Source organism: Parasteatoda tepidariorum, chromosome 7 (genome assembly GCF_043381705.1).
Source record: "Parasteatoda tepidariorum isolate YZ-2023 chromosome 7, CAS_Ptep_4.0, whole genome shotgun sequence".
In the NCBI taxonomy this organism is placed as follows: Eukaryota; Metazoa; Arthropoda; class Arachnida; order Araneae; family Theridiidae; genus Parasteatoda; species Parasteatoda tepidariorum.
Genome location: NC_092210.1, coordinates 18,776,008 through 18,791,936, shown reverse-complemented (window position 1 = coordinate 18,791,936; position 15,929 = coordinate 18,776,008). Strand labels below are relative to the sequence as shown.

General features: G+C 27.4%; 2 protein-coding genes across 3 annotated transcripts in view; one reads left to right on the top strand and one right to left on the bottom strand.

The window, feature by feature from the left end:
• Positions 1–15,929, top strand: part of LOC107439363 (uncharacterized) — a 566,421-nt gene that overhangs the window by 74,940 nt on the left and 475,552 nt on the right. The window contains exon 3 of the mRNA XM_043046915.2: positions 866–907. The gene's annotated coding sequence lies outside the window, so the exon portion shown is untranslated. The remainder of the gene's footprint in view (positions 1–865; positions 908–15,929) is intronic.
• The window catches only part of LOC107436757 (uncharacterized), a 91,303-nt gene that overhangs the window by 54,855 nt on the left and 20,519 nt on the right, over positions 1–15,929 (bottom strand). Inside the window, exon 1 of one of the 2 annotated variants that reach the window (XM_071183131.1) lies at positions 43–92. The exons of the other annotated variant lie outside the window; for it this stretch is intronic. The gene's annotated coding sequence lies outside the window, so the exon portion shown is untranslated. Of the gene's footprint in view, positions 1–42; positions 93–15,929 lie in introns of those variants that run through there. 2 annotated transcript variants of the gene reach the window in all.

Genomic DNA, 15,929 nt, shown 5'->3' with positions numbered 1-15,929 from the left:
TACTTAAGGCATAAATATACATAAAATATCAAAACAACATACTTGGGAACAATTTACCTTGGAATAAGTTGTTCGTGAAAACAAGTGAGTGCACATTTTCCTCAAACGCAGGAAATAGCAAGTAATAATCGATTTATTTAAAGTAAACATGGCTAAATGCGTTGTATCTTCCTAACTTCTGTCGATATGTCAAAAATTCATATCGCAATGCAAAATTATTCTTTGTTTCTAGTGCAAGGATCTAAAACAGGGGTTTCCAACTTACATGTGGCCGGGGGCCGAAATTAAAAACACCAATAAAATGGCGGGCAGCAACTTTATCAAAATTTTATATAGGACTCTTTTATGTTTGGAGGAACATTAAATATTACTGTCAGATTTTTATCAAGTTGTACAAACTAAAAGTATTGAATTGCTATTTAAAATAAGAAGTATATTTAAAAAAATATTTAATTGCATATTTAAAAAATTCTGGCTACATTAACTTTTATGTGCACCTATGTATTAAATAATTAATGTGTAACAGATATCAAATTGTTAAGATGTAAGGCTTAAAAGCACTTAAAATCCATATAGATTTTTTACGAAAATTGTCCGCAAAATATGACAACTAATATATTTTAGTTCGTGAACCACGAAAAAGGCTTCATGGGCCGGATGCGCCCCCGCGGGCCGTCAGTTGGTAACCACTGATCTAAAAGCTTATTGTTTTACTTTATGACAATGGAAATATGAAAATAATTTGAAATGGAAATACTACAATAGTAATTATTATTCTTAACGAATCTTTCTCAGATAATTTACACTTCTTCTTATTAAAAAAATGTTTAAAAAAATTTGAAAATGTTTTTTTTTCCTCCTCCAGGTGTTCTTACGTCATGCTGCTAAAAGTACATTGCTGCCAAAAGTATGTAAAATTTTACTAGTTTTACTTTTTAAAATAGTAGTACGGTGTTGTCAGAATTATCTTTTGCATTCTTATTAAATTTTATTTTATTGCAGCCATCCACAAAATGAATTAATAAATGTATATATTTTTATTTTAAATCAAAGAAAATCGCATTTACGATCCTTAAACCAAAAAATGAGTCAAATAAGTTATCTACATCGTGTATCAAAAGTTATTTACATAATATTTTTAAGCAATCTATGTTTTGTAGCCTTTATATAAAATTTAAATTTATATTCCCCAAATCTATTTAAATTAATTTCATTTTCATTAATTTTTTTTCAAATAGACCTATATCATACCTGCCAACTTTTAAGCCTTTCGAGGATAATTTTTCCCAGTGGTAGTAAATTGGAATTTAAATTGCATTTTTAAGCAGAACTTAGACTGCATTTTTAAACAGCTTATTCAGACTACCATGACACTATTAAATATTTATATATATATACTTAATGTTTTTAAAAATAGTGGCGGTTAAAAAGATTATTAATTAAGTTTATAAATGCAAGGAATATATAGAAAGCATACATTTTACTACCACTTTAAATATAGAAATAAAATTTTACTTCAAATGCGTAAAAGTTGGCAGGTATGCTATATACAAAAAAAGAGGGATGTTGTGAGAAAATCTTTGAAAAAATTCAATTGTTAAAGTATTGCATTTTTTTCAGATATTTCACTTCTTTTATTCCTATTAAATTTCCGAAGCTTCAAACATTTCCATCATAAATACTTTCATTTAAAATACAATTGCAATAAAAATTTCATTTATATTACAAAAATAAGGAATTAAAGTGAAATGAAGAAATTAGGTATTTACAACTCGAGAAGAAGTGAAGTGATTATGCCTAAACAAGTGATTTATATCAGATTTATTTGGATACCCGTATTGTATTACCGCATGTTTGCGTCTGAATCAACAAATGCCAATATTTACCTATAATGACGTCACTTGCGGATTTCCGATTGAAAGTTATAAAACCGAGACGTAACGAGTGAAAGTCAACTGACTTTAAATAAATATCCTCTCATTAAAATGAAAAACACTTGATTGAAAATTAAAAATTTAAAAAATTCAGGAAATAACATTAAAATAAAAAATATTTTATTAAAAATCGGAAAAAGAAATTTTAGAACGCCTATAAATATGAAGAATACTTTATAAAAAATGGCAAACTAGAGAAACTATGAAACTCAATTTAAAATAATGAACATTTAATTTAAAGTGACAAATTAGATAAATTACAAATCTCATATTAAAATAAAGCATAATTTATTAAGAATGAAAAGCTAGATAAATTACGAATAGCACATTAAAATAAAGAATGCTTGATTGAAATTGATAAAATTAAAGAAATTAGTATCTAAGAAAGATAAGATACAATTGGACACAGCTCAAAAGATTTCAAATACGAATTATCCCTTTTCTCACAATCAAACAAATAAAGCGGTTTTTAAAAGTCCAAGAACGATTTATAAATATTAGCTAGAACATAGTATTCGCAGAAACTTCTGAAGTTTACTTAATTTTAAAATTTTGTAACATCTGCCGATTTATGTATTCGAAAAGAGATCATCAGTTTCTGTTCACATAAATTCACTAACAAAAGTAAAATAAGGCTTAAAAGAGCTTCTGAGAAAGAGCGATAGGTGTCGCCTCTGTGTATATTTTTTCAATCTATTCAAGCAATTACATTTTACTGTTTTTCAAACTATAGTAATTTCTTACAAGAAAACTTGCGTTACAATAATTAACAATTTTAATTCTTGAAAATAAACAACTCGAAAGCACCAGAAAACGGTAAATTATGAAAATTATAACTGTATTTAAGCTCTGTATTTGTTAAATATAAAAATCAGAATGCAAAAGATATTTTAAAGATAAAATGAGCTGTCAACAATAATTAAATATGCCAAATAAGCAAAAGTAAAACTTGTTTTTAATGTGGAAATGAAAGAAAATTGAAAACATTTAGTTTGAAAATATATTTTTATCACAGAAACAAGTGATGAAAACGTAATTATTAATGAATTGATTTAGCTTGAATTTTTCAAAACAGTTGAAGCTGGAAAACATCCTTTTCTATTTTAATTTCTTTACTAAAGTTCAAATGTCATGGCCTTGTTAGTTGTCATAATATTTCGAAACGTAATTACAAACTCGTAAACATGTTTAATAATTAATCTTGGGACAGGTAATTAAATTTCTAAAATGTTGCAATTGCTTACTGCTTAGTACACCTGTACTTTTGAAGTAACGAACTTTATAAGTGGAAAAATTTAAAATATTTTAGATGATTTAATAATACTCATTACTTTTAATTAGGACTTCTGCTTAGATCTATCTATATATTATCTTTCATTCATGAAAGTTACTTAATTTAAAATATAAAATGAATGTATCTTACTCTTCAACTATATATACAATTAAAAAAAATCTTCGACAGTTCTTCGAGGCCAATGTAATGGATTGCAAAAAAATTGTCTTATTAAAATCTATAGTCTTAACGACTATAGATTTTAATAAGACAAACTTTAAAATTTTTTTTACTGTGCATAGTTACTGAGAGAATATTATCAATCTATTAAATTTATTAATCAATGAATCAAATCTATTTGTATTTCATGCGTGTTTGCGATAAGAAAAATGAATACTGTCTGTTGTAATTTGTAATTTCTCTATATATTTATTTTTTCTATATTATCTCCATTGATTATATCCATATGTGTATTATTTCTATATATTTATTATCATTATAAAACATAAAGTTATATGTTCTAAATAAAATAATATTGTATTCTTCTTTCTTCTTCTTTTAATCTCCTAAAAATGGAACTGAAATTAAAGATAGACTACAGAATCGAATAATACGTACATAATTATTTACAACTTAAATCCTTAAGGGGCGTAATCACGTATATGTGATTGCGCGATTCTCCCTTCATGGCCCACAATATCATGCACATGAAATGATCCTTTCTGATGGTAAAGGCTTAAGATCACACAGCAGTTATCCTAATACGGTTTTCTCGAGCCGTGGAGGCTCAGGGGTTCTGAGCGTTCGCTTTCCAATGAGGTGAACCGGGTTCGAATCCCAGCGAGGGCTGCCAGAATTCCGCATCCGGCTCACACCGGCCACAGTGCTTATGTAAAATGTCCTCAGTGGTAGACGGATCATGGGATAGAGTCATCTTGCCGTCAGACTAACCGTGGGAGGTTCTAGTGGTTTACCTCTCCATGTAACGTAAATACGAGTTAGTTCCATCGAAAAATCCTCCATGAAGCAAATTTCTTCTAATACTTGATCCAGGAGTTCCCTTGTCTTCTGAATTGGGTTCCGAATTACAAGGCTATGGAGTTGAACATTAGTAGTCGAAAAAAATTGGGTGTTGCTTCACTTGGTTGGCTTTGTTTTTGCGATGGAATTCTGGTTATTTAGTTGTATTTGGTGAAAGTAATTGATAAATGGGTTTTCATGCAATTAACAGTTTAAATACCATCTTATTTATGGTTGACTTTCTTGTTTGAATATGGTAAAATAACATTTAAATAAATTGCTATTTAACCATTTTCTCCGAGAAATTTCCAGCAGTGTTAGACTATTTGATCAAAAAGAAGAAAAAAAGAATTCAATATCGGTATGCTAAAAAGAAGATAATTTTTATCGATTTACTTATTATTTTCACTCTCTTGATCATGTGAAACGCTTCAAAAGAACAAAACACCGACTGCCTTTCAAGCATGAAGTTCAATTATTTATACTATCTATCATTTTTGGAGGAATATCAACAATTTCTCATGCACTTGAAATAGCAAATACAAGTCAGAACACGTAAAAAATTATTTCTCAAATTTACATCTCAGGACAAAATCAAATATTTTATTACAAACACAAATTTCATTTATAGCACAATATTAATATTTTAAAAAAACCTGAGGAAAAGAAACAAAATTTTCAAGTTTTTCTCACGATCGTCTTCAATTATTGTTTAACACAAATATTAAATGCAAATCAGTCATATAAGTATGACTTATATCTAGGGCGACATGGAGTTTTTTTAATTATTTTAAAAGATTAAATAAGAAAAACTCTATGTGTGATTTGCATAAACCATCCATTTGTGAGCAGTTTTGTGCATCTAATTTTTTTCTGTTTTGTGACATTGTCCAAATAGGTAAACTAACCAGTGAAGGAACACTTAAGTTTCGCTTGCCTTTTAAAAAATCATATTAATCAGCATCTACAGATTATTTTTCTTCTCAGATTTAAAAAATAAAAATTGAATCATCAGTCTAAGATTATTTTTTATCTCAGATTTACTAAATAAAAATTGAAACAGCAGTCGAAGATTATTTTTTTTTCAGATTTAAAAAGTAAAAATTGAAACAGTAGTCGAATATTATTTTTCATCTCAGATTTAAAAAAATGAAAAAAGCTGAAATAGCAGAGGAAGATTATTTTTCATCTCAGATATAAAAAAATAAATTTAAAACAGCAGTCGAAAATTATTTTTCATCTGAGATTTTAAAAACCGGCCTAAAATATTACTGCAAGGAGAAAAAGGAAAAATCAATTTTTAATTAAGAAAATATCTGTTTTAAGTCCGTAACAAAATTTGTTTGCCAATTCTCAGAAATATAAGCAAAAAAAAAGGTGAAAGATATTCGAAAATTCCAAACAATGTTTTTCGATTCACTGTAATTTTGAAAAATCAAGAATTTGAAAGGTAAAAAAATTTTTTAAAAAAATTCTTAGTTTTCAAAAACTCTAATTACTTGTATATAGATAGTACAGGGCAGTATAGGAACTTATTTCAGTTTCAAAAATTGAATTATTCCATTATTCCATTAATTTAAAAGTGTATAAAAATTTTTGATAAAAATAAAAACAAATTATAAAATTTTTGTGCATAGTTTTTATCCACTTTAAATGTGTTAATTTTGCTGCACCATTTTAGATTAAGCCTAATGTTTGAAACGATAGGGTCTGACTAGAATAGGGTCACAGACAAATTTGAATTTATGAATATTCTACTGTTTAGTGACTCTATAAATTAAGACACCGGGGTGTTGATTAATACAGATTTATTGATTATTTATCTTTTTTACCCCGCTCAAAGAATATATTTTAACTTGTTATAATATATTTTAAATTTGTCATAGTGCTAGAATTAATAATTATATTTTTGAAAAACGCTTAAAAGGAAGATTTTCAATGTGTATTCAATGTTGCTATTTATAAATATGATTTCACGCCTTGTTGTTTCATATGTATGTCATTATTTGAATAAAATGTGTCGCGCATACGCTCTTCACAGGTCGTAATTTTAAATGCAAACAGATACATCACGCTTCTGCATATGATTTACGTCAAGTTTCTGACGTAATGCATTCATTGATTGTCAAAAATAAAATCTTAATCATTCTTTATATTGCTATTTTTAAGAAGTCACGCTTTAAACAAGTTCGTCTTTATTTTTTTGCATGGCATCATTTTCAGGTATTTTGTTCATTTGTCAGAAAATATTTAATATAAATTTTATTTTTAAACTTTCGTTTTAAAATTGTGTGTTTTTTGAAGTGTATAAAGCTGAGAAAATGTATTTAATTTAAAAAAATTGTTTCAATTTATTTGGAAAAAAATATGCAGAAAAATATAAATATTATTTTATGTAAGTTTTTTAAAAAGTCAGAGCAAAAGTTAAAGTCGCAGCATAAGGCTCTAAAAAAGTACATCAATACAAAAAATAGTTTTTGCTATATCATACTCTCAGAAGTTTTCAATTTGAAATTTTCTTCCTTTTTATACTTTTATAAATGACAAATATTTGTGATGTATGAAACTTTCTAAGGCATTATATTATTTTTTTGTAATATTTACTTTTTATAATGCTAAACCTAAAGATTCAAAATTGATTTGGGTTTGAAGTAATTTTACAGAAAATGTCATACGCTTACATGTAACGTGCTTAATGCACTATGAGCGTTGTGGAATATTTAATTTTAAGAATACATGTTCTTCAAAAGCTTACCATTCAAAAGCATAAAATGTATACTTTCATAGATATTTATGTTGTAGGCAAATTAGAAAATTCTGCTCTTTATAAACTGCAGATGTCATTAGTTAGGATAATTGCACTGATCCATTGCAAAGTGATGTGAGCAGCCGAATTTTCTAATTTACCTACTATAAAAATATCAATATGAAAACTTTGAAAGTATACGTTTCATGTTTTTAACTTTTACAGAACATGTGTTTTTTAAAATTAAATGTTTCCCAACCCTCACAGCTGAAGAAAAACATATAATGTTCAAACTTGTGAAAATATTTTAATAATTTCTACTTCTAACCAAAATCAAGTAGAGCCCTGAGGTTTTAGATTATAGATATTGATACTATTACAAGAAATAAAATCACACCTTGGATAATTTTATACATTGCAAGTATTTCTTGCCATCTATAAAAGAATTAAAAAGAAATATTTGAAATTCAAAACTTTTGGATGCGTAATTATGCAAAAACAATTCGATACATTAATATAATTTTTTGCAATCTTTAATGCTAACCTCAATAAAAGCAATATTAAGATAATTTATATATATTTTCAAAAAAAAATTTATTGAAATGAAATTTTAAATCAAAAGTAATTTTAACGCTGCTAAAGTTTTTTGGAACAAATTTTAAACTTTAATTTATGAAATATCTTGCATAATATCAATATTTACTCAAAAATGTAATATCGGTGTTGATNTATATATATATAATGTGTGTATGCCTGCTATATTGCACACATAGGAAGTTAAATTGTGTTTCAAAATGTATTCAAATTTATTACTTAATAGTGGCACACCGATATTTGCAACACTTATAATATACCAATATTTACAATAGTGCACTGTTGCACATCAATAATAAACTAATTGTTATAAGAAATTGTAAATTATCACACCTTTGAAACTGGAATGCATCTTTTCTGCACGCAGTTAAAATATCTTTGGAATGCAATTTAGTTTTCCATAATTCCTAGCTTATTAAGCCTTATGGAAAACTAAATTAACAGTTATATTTGCATAGAAACAGTTTTGAAGTCAGAGTATACATTGTTGCAGTGTAACATTGTTCCGGAAAAGGCTATTTGCCAAAAACCATTTCGTATCCAGTTGGTTGGTCATTTCTCCAAGGGTATTCACCTTATTCTAGCAATTCCGCCGGTAAAATTTATCAAATTCGCACTCTCTATTTAATTTGGAGCCATTATCTCTCACCCGGGAATGGAAAATGACACTTGGTTCCAGCTGCTTAGTTTCTAGAGAAACTGTTGGCAACTGCTACAAGAGAATATTTTCCGTGCCAGAGTTACTATTTAAATTACGGAGCTACTTAGAATGAGGAACATGATAAATTTTCGTGACCACGAACCGTACTAAAGATACATTTTTCTTCCTTTGGAATGTATGCATTGTTTACATTTGGATAGCAAGATTCTTATAATTTGTCGTCTTATAATTTATCATCTTTTATTCATGCAATTGGTATAATGTGTGCGTGTTTCTTCCAAAAAGAAATTGAGAAAATTAATTTAACATAGTTTTCTTGGAATTTTTAAATCAAAATGAACTGAATAATATTATAAAAATGCATTTAAATAATTTCAAGCATTTTATTACAAAATAAATAAAAGAATGTCCGGACTACACAGTTAAAAATTCCGGATCGTTACTTTACCGTTACTTTTTTACAGTAAAATTCATATTTACCGGAGCATGTTACAAAGCAAAAAATCTGATATACCGTAATTTTTACAGCAATAATTACTTTAAAATCACTGAATCATTCTAATAAAATAAATATTACCGTAAAAATTACGGTATAATATTTTACCGTAAAAATGGGTTTATGGTAAAATAGATTTTACGGTTGATGCACGCAAAATTTCGGTACTTTATACAGTAATTTAATCCAGTATTTTGTTCACAGTGTATATCTTTTTGGTTTGAAAAATAATTCTGATACGTCTTCCGTTTATAGTCTTTTTAGAAATCCATTTTTGGTGGAAATTTAATTTGATACAAGTACCCCCTGAATTGTTTAAAAGATTAAGTTATTTAAAACGGTAAATTTTTTCCCCAATAAAATTCTTATCTCTATTTACCAGTTCTGAATTTTTCTTTTAATTCATTATTTAAAACTTTCATTTTTCAAGGATTCTCAATAATAGTGAAACATTCGACGCTTTTGCATTTTAATATTTGTTTAAATAAATGTGTGCAATGGAATAAGTTGGGTGATTTAAAATCTGAGCATTCAAGACAAGTAAAAATATGTGTTTTTTAACAAGAAAAAAGGGATGCCAATATTTTGGTAGCTTCGTCAGAAAACCTAATAAAATAAAACACTATAAAAGCAGAAAACTATTACGAACTATACGTAAATTAAACGTAAAATTTTGGGTAATTGGTTATATCAATATGCTTTATACCTAAATGTAAAGTAATATTAACAGAGTGATATTACCATTGAGATGTTTGGTAAAAAAGCTTTGGTATATTTTACGTAATATTAACGGTAATGATTTTACCGACTACTTTTCGGTAAAATTGCTTTCGTATATTTTGCGAAAGATTGACGAATATATTTGCTATTTAGATTTGGAAAAATGATTCGGGGTATTTTACGTATTATTGACAAAGCAGAGTTACCATTTAAATTTCGGTTCGAATTTATTTACGCAAATTTTTTATTTTTTGGGTAACCATTTTTGCTATAATTCGACGTTTCAATTTACGTACATTTCGAATTATTGTTGACGGAAATATTATGTAAAAATAACGCACTCATTCTTGTCTAGTAAAAAGTGGTTGGTAAAATATTCTGAAAGAATAAAATTTGTTTGCGTAAAATTTGACTTAAATTTTACGTTTCTTGGATAACCATTTCTTTACTATAATTTGACGTTTCAGTTTTACGCAAGTTCTACGAATGCTTAGTAAAATTTAAAGGTGAAATAAACGTATCTTTGACGTAAAATTGATGTTTTCCTGCCGTCTGGATACTATACATATGGTTCAACCCGTGATTAAAGTTTTTTTAAAAAAACTCGAGAATCTTAATCTTAGAAATAACAAAAATATCTTTAAAATAAAAAAAATCTTAAGTTTGAGAAATTCAGCTCAAACCCTTAAAGAACAATTAGCGATTCAATGTTGTTGTTGGTGACGTATACCTGTAGCGATTTAATAAAAGAACAAATACGATAAATTTTTCTTGTTATTAAATCTTACAATATATATTCAAATTCAATCTACCTAGTTGAAATGTTCTTTTTGATCAAATTTTTTGTAGATAAAAATGAAACTGAAAAAATTCGCATCGAATTGCGCATTATACTTTATTTGCAATTTTTTTTAAAAAATTCTCTAAGAGGTTTACTAAAGCAAAGGCATTTAGGATTTAAGGGATTTAAATTTCTTTTAAAAAACGGACTTCACGAGACAGAGTCTCCTCAACTATTTTTTAATTTATTTATTATTTCTTCCGTTTGTTTTATAGCAAACTTAGATCATAACAATACATTCTAATTAATCCCGTAGCGTCTATTCATNTAAAAAGCTACATATTCAAATTCATATCGAGATCTTACAATTATAAAATTTTGATGTGTCGTATGTCATCTAAAAGTAATAAAGGGATAATCTATGTACATATTATTTGAAAATGAAACTTTCAAACGAAGAACGTTTCATTTGGAATTCTGCGGATTTATAAAGAAGGTAAGTGTCATGACTTTAATAATAAAAAATTAGTGTGTACAATTTTTTTTTTCTTATTTGATAATAGTTCTCTACAGAATGCTTTTTTACGTCTGATTAAGAACTATAAGAATGAACAGAGAAACAATATGGAAGTCTTTTATTTCAATTTGAGGAATTTTTAAAATCGTTTTTTTTATCCTAAGAATTCTTTATTTTACGTTTTTTAGCTTATAATTTTTTGATAAAAATTGTTGTTAAAATAATTGTTTTGAAAAAATAAATGGTATAAAATTATGTGCTAATGTATACTTCTTGCATATTCTAATGCTTGAAGTAATATGATTCGGTACTTACGTAATAACGCCACCGCAACTACAGATTTGGCGGTTTTTAAGTGCCACCAATCTACACCAAAATTTTTGCAACAAATCATTAAATAAAACACTTTATTTTGAATCAAAGTAGATTATCGGATTTCGGTGCACAATGGGCAAAATATTTCGCTCCTGAAAAAATAAAATTGCATCTTGTTTCATTTTTAGCAAATCCCAAAGACCCATTTTTGTAGCACTAAAAAATGGTAACAAAAATCGAAGAACAAATCATTTTGGAATTCTTCTGATTTATAAAGCAGTCTTAATTTTTATAAAATAAAATTTTTTACTTTTAAGTAATTTTTTTCTTATTTGATTTAAATGATAGTTTTCTATAGAATGGTTTTCTGCGTCCGATTATGAATCAAAAAAGAAAAAACATGAAGTTGTTTATTTTAATGTAAGGAATTTTTAGAATTGGGTTTTTCATTTTCGCTTTGTATCGTAAGCATTCTTTATTTTACGTTTTTTAGTTTCTAAATAATGATTTTTATTGAAACTTGAAATTTTTTAATAAAAATTGTTGTCAAAAAACATTTTTTACTAAATTAAATTTCATAAAATTATGAGGCTTATGAATACTTTTTGTTCATTTTAATTTTTGAAGTAATATGATTCTTAAAACTATGGAATGTAAAGTTTAAATTGACCTTTCATGTTATATCATTAAATTTAGTAAAACTATTTTTCGGGCATTAGGTTTTAACTCTTGTAAGAATATACCTATTTTTTTCTGTTTATGTGCAAATATTTTTCCGATGTGTTTTGGATGTTCCTTCTCTATAAAAAAGAGATACCATTTTGTTTTCGTTTGCATAAGAAAGGATATTAAACATTTTTCTTTTTTAAATTTAATTAGCCACGATAAAAAAGGAACGTTGCAATGCTACACGCTACATTAAAGACGTCTGTAGAGTAAATGAATGACTGTTCATATAGAAATCGCAGGTATTAGTCTCATACAACAACGCCCCCAATAGTTCGTTGCGATCGCGAATAGAACATTTTTTTTCTTCTCTTCTAGTTGTTTTTTTCTTATGTCTTTCTCACAAGGTGAGATTTGTTTTGTTAATTTTATTAAATGAGATTTGTTTTGGCAAATTAAACATTAAAATTTTATTTGTTTTGTTTTCTCAATATTTTTCCTTTTTGTTTTGGTAACTACAACATTTCTAACTACAACACTTATCGTATGTCTGACCTATCGTTAACGTATGTCACATTTAGTCTCAAGTACGGCTGTTAATTTGTACGTCTGTTTATACAATTTAAAATAATATTAATCCCATTTTAATAACATTAATAAACTTGCATAGTTATGATTCACTTTATCAGGAAATTTTATCATCAAAATTAAAAGCTAAAACAAAAAATACCTCATGAAAATTTAAAACTCTTATAAAATAGTATTTTTACTAAATTTAAAAACTCGAGAGAAATGGTCTTAAAGTTAACCATTTAAGTTCGAAAATGATATAATCAATGAAGAAGTAAAAAAAAAATAGTTTAAGATTTATTGTAAATTTGATCTACCATAACGTATGCTTATACATGTTTAACTATATGCTCTGACAAGACTGCGATGTGGTAAGTGTTCGATGTCTTATAAAAATCGGAACACTCTTTTCAACGATTACGATTCGACAGTAACGAAAGTTATTCAAATCACAGTTCATTAGTTCCATGATAATTGTTTACTGACGCGTGCAACACGTCTTTGGCGATTTTGTGACGAAATCCTTTTAACGTGCCTGAGACGTCTTTCCAGAGCAAGCAGTTAACACTTCCCTGATCAATCTTTGGCGTATTACTTGATCTATTTTAATGTAAATTTAGCTTATTATAAAGGTGAAAAAACGGTGATTGCTAACATCAACGTATTCGCTTATTGCGACCTTGCGCAAGAGCTCTTAGCTAGATTTATAAAAATCTACGTTTTGTGCCTGCGCACAAGTTGTATTACGCCGAGCAGTTGAACTCAGCTCTCACTATGACCCCAGTCTAACAGATATCTCGCTTAATTTAGCATTGACGTATGGTTGATCTATTTTTTAATGTTAATCTAATTAATTTTGAACCATTAAGTGTATGTCTTGTATATCCTTAACCTGTGGTTGATCTATTTCTTTTTCTTTTTAATGCGTTAATGTAAATAATTTTTAACCATTATGTGTAGCAAGTAAAGTTAATAAATAGTTGATCTAACCTTTTTTCGTTAATCTAAATAATTTTAAACCATCATGTATATGCATCATATAGCCTTAATATGTGGTTAATCTATTTTTGCGCTGATTTAAATAATTTCAAACTATCCTGTGTATGATTCATAACTTAACGTAAGATTAATCTCTGTTTTTTCGTTAATCTAAATAATTTTAAATCATCATGCATATGCCTGATCTATCCTTAACATGTGACTATTTTTTCACTAATCTAAATAATCTCAAACCATATCGTGTATATAAGAATATATTGTGAAAGAATAGTAATAGAATTGTAAAAATATTTCTACATATTAATGTTTATTTTGTTATCAATATGATTATATCCTATTATTGCAATTATTAACTAAAACAAGAACTATGAATAATTTTAAAGCCTCTAGTAGAATTTTTTATTAGTTTCTCTAAAATAGAGGAAATATTTTTAAAGCCGACAATTTAACTTCGATCTCGACCTTATCTAACAAGAAGAGAAAAAAAATTAAACAGTTAGACTTTCTTCAAAAAATTTTCTTATTTCCCTTAAAAAGAAAGCGTGGACTTTATTTCCTTCTTTTTTGAAAAAAATAAAGAGAATTAGTTTGAAGATACGCCAAGGTTTTGTTACAGTTTTTATTAATCCTGTTCAGTTTTTGAAAAACTGAAAATGAATGAATGAAGTTCGGTTTCCAGAATTTTTTCTTCAGAAGACATTTTTTTCAATTAAATATTAAATCCATTTTGTATTCCGTGTTAGCGATATTTTATCTTTTGGAAATCCGGGAAAAAAATAAAGTTTTGAACATTCATACTTCTGCTTTTCAAAATTAAATTATGGTGAAAAAACATTTTTCGAGTAAAATTGAAAAGAAATATTTAAAGCTTTCTAGTTTGGATTGCAAACATTTTATGTAACGCCTGTTACTTTGCTGCTTGAATTCTTTTTAGATACAAAAGTTTCAAATATAATAAACGGAATTGCTTTTGTTTTTTTTGTAATTTCATTCTTGGGATAAGGAAGAGTACAACAAATATGATTATAATTATTGGGCATCATGCTTTGACAAAGATTAACAAACTTCATACACTACATATTATAAAACAAACAACATTAACAATTACGTCAGTGTAAAGCACTAACTTATCCAAATTACGTATTAAAAGCTGTTGAAGTTATTTTCACAAAAAGGCAACAGTGTCAGATCTTGCTATAAAAACCTGTTAAAAATGTTAAGTGCTGATTAAAACCTGTTAAGAAGCCTGTAATAAAATGAATATTGGTTAGGCTCTGTTTTCAACGAGATATGTTTAAATAACTATAGTACCCCAAGTCAAAATTCTTGATGGCACCATCAAAAAATTTTAATGGTTTAAGCTGGTTTCAGTGCCATTAGTGATGGCCCAACATCATTTGATGGTCACCATCATCCAACATTTTCCATTATGCATTCATGGGTTTTGATATGCCTACAAACTTACATGATTCTACTTTAATACTATGATGGTACACCATAAAGAGACGTTTAATTTGCTTGGACCAACAATCTATGATGATCCGTGATGGTCTATGATGGTTCCAACTATACATTTCCATGATGGTTTAATAGGAATTCTTGTTGGTTCTTAAGAATATACTATCAAAAAATTTTTTTTTTTATATATGTTGGACCATTCATAATTCAGTCCGAATTCCTACATTGGGGTGATGATTGCTCATGATCGCTTGATCATTTGATTTCTAAGAAACTATGATGGAAATTTTTGGTGGTTTAACAGGAACACACGATCTCAACGCGTTGGACCATCTTAAATCAGTCCGAATTCCTACATTGAGGTGATGGTTACTTATGTTGATTACCATCAAGAAATAAAATAGTTTACGATGGAATCATTGATAGTTACCAATAAAAATTATGATGATTCATCAGTGAAAAACTATAAAAATGTTGACTTGGGACAGCTTAAGCCTTTATAGGGCAGTAAGAAGTATACTTCCAAAGTATACTTCTTATTGGTAGTATACTTAGAAGTATACTACCAAATTCATCAATTTTTAAATTATATGGGAAACTGTTTTCCCAACTGAGATTTGGGCAGTCATTTGCTGTTAACCTCATAAAATACAAAAATGTAATACATAAATAAATAAAATAAAAAAATGAAAATAGAGAAATTAAAAAACATTAAGAAAATACTAACGAAGGACTTTATTTACATTAATTTGTAAATGTTAACTTAGGGTCAAGTCAAGGAAGATATGACAATACTGGGGAGCCATTTTCTCTTGTGCGGTATGCATTTATTCATTCTATCATTTCTCATCGTGTTTCTTTGTAGTTAAAAACACATAATTTACGCATAAAAACACATAATTTACGCATAAAAACACATTCGGAAATTCATAAGAACAGAAGTTCCAATTACTTACATTAGATAAAATTTCGAAAATCCCGCCCACTTTCCCTCCAAAAAATTGTCTTAAAAATCATATTAGTTTTAAGTAATAAGCTAAATAAATTTATTTTAATAAAATAATCTCGGACCCAAAAATATTTTAGCATAAAAATACTGGCTCTATAAAGTGTAAATAAAAATATCACTGGTCAGGTGATGTTTTTATGTAACGCTAAAGTTACTTGATGTATCATATA